We start from the raw sequence: 8,500 nt of genomic DNA, 5'->3' as shown, positions 1-8,500 counted from the left end.
ATGGAGACTTTTATAGAAACAGAATGAGGAAGCCGAGATCTACGGAGGAGGAGAGAGGAAATGACTTTTAAAATGGCAAAACGTAAGCAAACGTTTGATTTTCTTTCATCAAGGATAATCAGATCGAATAAGGGACCTATGGGAATATGACGGAGACATAAGGGACCTTGCGTTCGCTAACGTTAATGCTTAGAGATCTTTTTTTGGAATGCCAATATTCTTTCCAACAATTCACTGAAGATGAAGGACGCCAAACAGCCCATTTCAGCTAATGACAGGAGCCTTTCAAACAGCACTGTTAGAACTATTATTATGAGATTTCTTCTAAAACTACTTAAGGACTTTCAATACCATAAGTGTCATTTTGCGAGTCTCAATATCGGCTGACAGTCTCAAGGCAAAGGGCCCACTAGCAAATTTTCCCAGCACCACAGGGAGCTTCCAAAGCAATTTTGGTAAAAATTTATAGGAAGATCTTAAATGTGTCGACATTTCAAAAAGCTAACGACAGGCTAGTTTAAACAAAGCAAACAAATAACCTCTTACTAATTGCTGAGCAAAACGCTGTCTATTCAATGTACATGCAGCATAAATAATATGAATCATGTGCCACTACAGATTTAAATCAAAGCGGTTACCACAACAGGAAGCTTCCAAAGCTGTTAAATTATTCAAAGAGACTTCTTTTGAGCTGATTCTTAATGTTTTCCAAGCAGGTATACCAGAATAATTATAGTAGCTGTCTAATACTGAACTTCAAAAACAAAATTCTGCTCTGTTCAATCCAAGAATCCAAATTCACGTTTTTTAAGTTTCACTAAATCTGAATATCCCAATCTCTGGCACAAAACGGAAGAAGTTAAATGGTCTTACTAAGATTTCTGGGGAAGTAGGTGTCAGCTTTTGATTTTCTGTCGTTTATTCAGACCTCTTATCAAAGCTGTAGAAGTTATGACAAGACCGCCCAGCCCATCCTGAATAGTTCGCCCACTCAAACAAAAAAGTTCATAAGAGACGAGGCAGGATGATCCTTTGTGGTATCGAAGGACCTTGAGCATTTCCCCTCACAAATAAACTGTTTTACTGTTGTTTATCTTTCTTATAAATCAAATTACCTAACCCATACTCTGAAGTATTTTTGTTTCAAGTAATGAATAAGCATGGGCACTGTTTCTGTTTTCTGTTTCTGTTTTTAAAGTACCTGTTTCTGTTCTGTTTATGCAAAAAAAAAGAAACAGAACAGAAACTGATGACCTGTTTTTTATTTACCGGTTCTGTTCTGTTTCTGTTTTTATAATAGCTATTTCGTCCTGTTTCTGTTTTTTTTCTACCTGTTTTTCTTCTGTTTCTGATTTTATTTAAGTGATACGAGAATGAGATATTTGAGAATTTTGAACTTACAAAATGATTTTTAAACCATAATTTGAATTTGTGTAGAAGCGTGGTTACCTCTCATACGATTTCTAGAATTGGAACGTAAGTAAAAAGATTGAACTCAGTCTGTCAAGCGCATCTAATAGTGCTGCTTGATTGTTTCAGCTAGGCAGAATTAGGGACTAGGAGTCAGATAATTGTAGGTAGTTGCGTAAGTGTTAGCAGTGGTGAATCCAGGGAGGACCCGGCTCCCCCCTCCAATATTTTTTCCTGCACCCTCATTCCTTACTTTTTTCTTTTTTTTCACTCCTTTGTTTAGAATAAATTTGTCAATTTCGTCAATTATTGGTACCTTTGTCACATTGGGTCCCCCCAAGATTTTGCTCATTGGTAGCTTTGTCACATTAGGCCTCACCAGAGATTTCACTTTAGATCCGCCTCTGAATGTTAAGACTGTAAAGGTGCAGTTTAATTCTACTAAAACGACGTATTGCTTACAGTATATTATTCCATCAATTGAGCAGGAAAGTTGCACAGCTACTGTCCAGGAGAAGCAGGATACAAACAAATCACTTATTACTGTGTATCCTGGTTCTAGTGGTAGGGCATCTGTCTCCTACATTACATGGGAAATAATTTGCACCTTTAGCCGCGAGAACTTTAATCTAACTGTTTTTATGGAATTTATGCTGCTAAATAACATAGACCTACTACGATTACCGTTCTGACCTATACATGATGACCTAAATACTGATTATTAATTTGTAAAATTATCTTAAATGCTTAGTCAGAGAGCAATGTAAATGTATTGAAGTCTTGTCCAGTAGAAATATAAGTTTTTGCTAGCAAATCTTTATTACATCAGCATAACAAGATAGCCAAAAATACTTTTTCTCATGTTACTAAAATCATCTCTAAAATCAATAGAAATCTTTTCAAGGAAAAGTCTAGAGTTGAAACTAGCTGATTTTCTGGAAGGGACAAATTCTTATAAAATGCTGATATACTTTTCTCATTCAGTAGGATACCAATCTTCTCGCGAACACAGTATTTTTTACCATACAGCAAAAAAAATTCAAAAAATTAACACTAAGCGGTGAATTATTTGATTTATCAGTCTCATAAATACCAATTACAGACAAGCTAATTCCCGTAAAAATTAATATTGTGCTTCAAATGGTCTATGTTGGTATGAAATCGTAGTTGGGATATGTCATTTCGCTTTTATAAGCAGACAGATTCTTTGGCTTATTGTGCCAACAAAACAGCTCAGGAGGCAATTGGTCCCTTTCCCCCTAGTTATGCCAGTTAGGTGAAAAAGGTCAGATATTTGGGTGGAGGTGCAATTTTTAAAATAGTAGGCTACTGGACGGTGCTTCTAATTTTGTAAAAAATCCTATAATCAACCTTTGTGCTAAGAAAAGCATGATGTCATCTTCTGATGACGACTTGGATGTTCTAACTGAAACTTCTAAGCTATCTCTCTGGATATCCCATTTGAAAAAGGAATCACAGAAAGTATCAGGTGCAATTTCTGCAAAGTGTCTCTAAAGGCTAAGGGAGTCTCTACCACTACATTTATATACCATCTTAAAAGAAAGGATATAATTGATGTGCACAAAGATAAAGTAGGCGGCTGGCGCAGTAAATAACAAACCCAAACCAACTCAAAAAAAATATATATCAAGTCCGGCTGCTGCCCCAAAGAAAGCTCCCAATATCAAAGCAAGTGACACAGAGGATAATGAATTAGTGAAATATAGAATACGAAGAGTAGACATACGACCATTCCTTATTTCTTATCATAGGCTGCGCGATAGCGCTGCCTAAGTAAAGAACGATGTGGGCACAGTGTTTTTATCTTTTTTCAAAACTTCGTATTACAACCCTCGGGGCGAGGGTCTTAAGTTATGCCCTACGGGCACATAAGAACGATGTTGGCACAATGCATCATTTATTATTTTTTTCCTTTAGAGCAGGGCACTTCATATGAAAAGGGTTGTCGTAGAAACTTCAAAAGGGGCTCATTTGATTGAAAACCGAGAGTTCTAGTGCCGTTTTTAGTAGTCAAAAGTGATTGGAGGGCAACTAGCCCCCTCCCACATCCATCGACCCCCCAGATATCCAATAAAAATTTTGAGATAGCCATTTTGTTCAGCGTACTTGATTTCTAGATATAGAAAATGTGTTTTTGAGGAGGACACTCCCCCACAACCCTCAGGGCAAGGGGTTTAAGTTATGCCCTGGGGGCCGATAAAGTTTTTTATAGAAGGCGTTGTCGTAGAAACTGCAAAACAGGCTCATTCTATTGGAAATAAAGGGTTATGGGAGAGTGTCCTCCTCAAAACATATTTTCTATCTAGAAATCAACTACGCTGAACAAAATGGCTATCCCAAGATTTTGAGTGCCCTTTTTAATAATCAAAAGTGATTGCAGGGAAACTAGCCCCACCCCCACGCCCCACATTACCCCCAACACCTCCAATCAAAATTTTGAGATAGCCATTTTGTTCAGCGGAGTTGATTTATAGATAGAAAATATGGTTTTGAGGAGGACACTCTCCCATAGCCTTCAGGGCAAGGGACAAAGTTATGCCTTGGGGCATATAAGGTTTTTTATTGAAATCATTTTCGTAGAAACTTGAAAAAGACTTCTTTTGATTTAAAATTCAAAGGGCTAGTACTCTATTTAATAGTCAAAAGGGATTTGATGGCAGCTAACCCTCCTCTCACACCTACCCTTTCCCCAAACACATCCAATCAAAAAGTTGAGATAGCCATCTTGTTCAACGTAGTTGAAAGTTCCGGAAATTAGGTCTTTAAGGATGACAACCCCCTCCCACACAGCCTTAAGGGCAAGGGTTGTAAGTTATACCCTGGGGGCATATAAGGTTTGTATAGAAAGCGTTGTCGTAGAAAATTCAAAAGGGCTCATTCAATTGGGAATTGAAAGGGCTAGTGCCTTTTTTAATATTTGAAAGTGATTGGATAGCGACTGACGCCCCTCTCACGCCCACCATTTTCCCAAACACATCCAATCAAAATTTTGAGATATCCATTTTGTTCAACGTAGTTGAAAGTACCGAAACTTAGGTCTTTTATGATAACCCCCTCAGAGCCCTCAGTGCAGGGGTTTTAAGTTAAGCCCTGGGGGCATATAAAGTTTTATTGACAGCGTTGTCGTAGAAACTTGAAAAGGGCTCATTCAATTGGGAATTGAAAAGGACTAGTGCCTTTTTTGATAGTTGAAAGTGATTGGATAGTGACTAATTCCCCTCTCACGCCCACCATTTTCCAAAACATATCCAATTAAAATTTTGATATATCCATTGTGTTCAATGTAGTTGAACGTTCTGGAAATTAGGTCTTTTAGGATGATAGCTCAATCAGAGCCCTCAGTGCAAGGGTTGTAAGTAATGCCCTGGGGCATATAAGGTTTATATAGAAAGTTGTAGTTTAAATCATAGGCAGCGCAATCGCGCTGCCTAAGTAAAGAACGGGGACATTCGAGAACGAGACAAGAGACGCGGATTAAGTAAAGATGAGGAACACTCCCCCACAACCCTCGGGGCAAGGGTTTTAAGTTATGCCCTGGGGGCACTTTAAGAACGATATTGGCACAATATATTACTTAATAATTATTTCCTTTAGATCCGGCTACTTCATATCGAAGAAGTTGTCGTAGAAACTTTGAAAAGGGCTCATTCAATTGGAAATTGGAGTTGGTTGTACCTTTTTTAATAGTCGAAAGTGATTGAAAGGAGACTAACCCGCCTTCCACGCCCACCATTTCCCGAAGCACATCCAGTCAAAATTTTGAGATAGCCAATCTGTTAAGCGTAGCCTAGTAGATTTCCAGGTAGAGATTTTGTTTTTGAGGAGGACAGTCCCCCAAAGCCCTTAGGGTAACGGTTGTAAGTTTTGCCATGGGGGTATATAAGGTTTTTTATAGAAGGCGTTGTCGTAGAAACTTCCAAAAAGGCTCATTCGATTGCAAATTCAAAGGACTAGTGCCCTTTTTAGTAGTTGAACGTGATTAGAGGGTAACTAACCCGCCTATCACGCCCACCTTTTCCCCAAACACATCTAATCAAAACTTTGCGATATCCATTTTGTTTAACGTAGTTTTAAGTTCTGTAAATTAGGTCTTTGAGGATGACAACCCCCCTCCCCACAGCCCTTTGGGCAATGTTTGTAAATTATACACAGGGGGCATATAAGGTTTTTGTATAGCGCGTTGTCGTAGAAACTTCAAAAAGGGCTCATTTGATTGGATATTGAAATTGCCTTTTTAATAGTTGAAAGTGAGTAAAGAGTAAACTCTTACGCCCAACATTTCCCCAAAAACATTCTATGAAAGTTTAGAGATAGCCATTTTGTTCGACGTAATTTAAACTTCTAAAAATACTGTATTTTTTGATGACAAACACCACAGAGCCCCAAGGGAAAAGGGTTTAAGTTATGCCCTGGGGGCATATGAGGTTTTTATATATTTAACTGTCATAAAACTTCGAAAGGGGCTCATTAAATTGGAAATTGAGAGGGCTAGTGCCCTTTTTAATAGTCAAAAGTGAATTGGGGGGTAAATAACCGCCCTCTCACCCCCACCATTCCTCCAAACACATCCAATCAAAATTTTCAGATATCCATTTTGTTCAACGTCGTAGAGCGTTCTGGATATTAGGCCTTTGAGAATGACACCCCTCCCCCAGCACTCAGAGCAAGGGCTTTAAGTTATCCCCTGGGGGTATATAAAGTTTTTGTGGAAAGCATTATCGTAGAAACTTCAAAAGGGCTCATTCGTTGGAAATTGAAAGGGCTAGTGCCATTTTTAATAGTTGAAAGTGATTGGAGAGCGACTACCACCTCTCTCTCGCCCAACATTTCCCCAAACACATCCAATCAAAATTTGAGATAGCCATTTTGTTTAACTTAGTCGAAAGTTCTGGAAATTCGGTGTTAGAGGATGACAACCACCCTAACAGACCTTAGGGTAAGGGTTTTAATTTATGCCCTGTGGGCATATAACGTGTTTATAGTAAGCTTTGTCGTTTCCAAAAAGGCTCATTCGATTGGAAATCGAAGGCCTAGTGCCTTTTTTAATAGTCAAAAGTGATTGGAAGGCTTGACATTTTTATAGTAAAGATCGATGTGGGTATAATGGATTATTCTTTGTTGTTGTTGTTGTTAGACTAGGGCACTTCTTATAGAAGGAGATGTCGTAGGAACTTCGAAAAAGGATCATTCGAATGAAAATATAACAGGCGGATGCCCTTTTAAATAGTCGAAACTGATTGGAGGGCAACTAATCCTCCTTCCACTCCCACCCTTCCCGCCCACCCTCCCATTTGTCCATTATGTTTAAAAACTAAATTTTGCATTTAGATAAAATCAAAATGCACTGTGATAATGCCAATTCCCAATAAGGCATCTCAGCAGTATCCCAAGAACGACTGAGGGTATTATGTTTTAACTTTTGGGGCTACTTCTGCTCCTTAAATTTAACCAAGTCAAAATAGCGTAAGTGTGTCTAAGCTATCAAGAAAGTAAACAGATTTTTTTTGCGAACGGTATCAAGTTTTCCATGTCAGGTCAACTAGAGGAGGTATGAAATCAAATAGTACTATTTGTGTCCAGATTTTTAAAAGTGTGTAGGTTGTTAAAAATTGCTGAAAATTTTTCTCCAGCATACAAATAGCAGGCCAAACTATAGAGTCTTAAAAAACGAAAAGATTTAAAGTACTATTTTCTTTTTCCCTGAAAAGACTATGTCAATATACGAGCAGAAATTAAACGAATTACGAATTAAATTAAACGAATTAAACGAATCTCGTAAAACGAACAGAAATTAATTAAAAAACTTTTTCCACCAAATAAGTTTTTCAAAAAAAGTAAAGAACTCCATTAAATCAAAAATGAGCAAAAATAAAATCAAAGAATCTACCAAGCGTGAAACTACCACAAATCAGCATCGATAAATAAATGAAACACCAAAACGAACAGAAATTACAATAAATAACCGAGTCAAACTCAAAACGACCAGAAATTAACATAAGTTGGGCGCAAAGCCCCTATGCCTTCCCAAGGCCAGAACAAAATTTTCATTTTACTAAAAAAATACAAATGAATGTGCATTGTCAGTTTAATATACATATACTGATATTTAGTAGGCTAATCAAAATGTTAATATTATCTGATTTATTAAAGTTATAAAAGTAAAAACATTTATATTTTTTCAGTAAAGTGCAAATTTTGTTCTGGCCTTGGGAAGGCATAGGGGTTTATTTGAGGGGTATTATTGGAAAAATTTCCCCACAAATTGGCTTGGAAATAATTAATCTTAAAAGGCTGCTTTAAGCTGCAAGGTAACAAAAAAATTTTTAATTGACAGTAAGAAGTTTCATTTTCCCGTGCATTTTTCTTCTTTCTTACTTTTGATTAAGATGACTTCCATGCATCAGGATAGAGTGGGGGGAAGCATGGTTTGGAGGGAAAATTTCCCCCTCTCAAATCAACTATATGCTCTGCTTAAATACTAATGACTTTGAGCTGACTGCATAATTTCATGCTGAATTTTTTTTTCCAAATGTCTCGAATAACTAGCATGTATTATAAACATAAAAGTCTATTTTTGGAATAGGAAAATGGAAGAAAAATAACCATAAAGAAAAAATGAAAGCAATATTTATGTGCGCAGACAATTTTTCGCCCCTATATTAAAAAAACTGCTGTTTTTTGTGGAAAAAATGCTCCAGGAGTACTAAGTTTTCTCAAAAGTGTTACCGCCACAGAAAAGCACTACCCATGGCAAGTGTAGTTTTTTATCAAAAATAGCTGTTTAAACAGCTGTTTTTGATCAAAAACAGCTGTTTTCTGTTTTTACCAAAAAAAAACAGATCAGAAACAGAAACAGGTATTCTGTTTTTTGTTGACCTGTTCTGTTTCTGTTCTGTTTTATTCAAGCCCTGTTTATTTTTTTTCTGTTTCTTCAGAAAAACAGAACAGTGCCCATGCTTAGTAATGAATAGCTTTCAAACAAACTATTTCTTTGATAATAAAATGTTTTAAATTAGAAAAAGCTAGGGTTCTGTTTTGACAGTATATAGAAGTTTTTCTTGGTTTAGTG

This window comes from Artemia sp. Qi Xiang Cuo, chromosome 15, assembly GCF_049724085.1.
Source record: "Artemia sp. Qi Xiang Cuo chromosome 15, ASM4972408v1, whole genome shotgun sequence".
In the NCBI taxonomy this organism is placed as follows: domain Eukaryota; kingdom Metazoa; phylum Arthropoda; class Branchiopoda; order Anostraca; family Artemiidae; genus Artemia; species Artemia sp. Qi Xiang Cuo.
The sequence above is the reverse complement of the archived record's forward strand: the minus strand, read 5'-3'. Positions refer to the sequence as shown.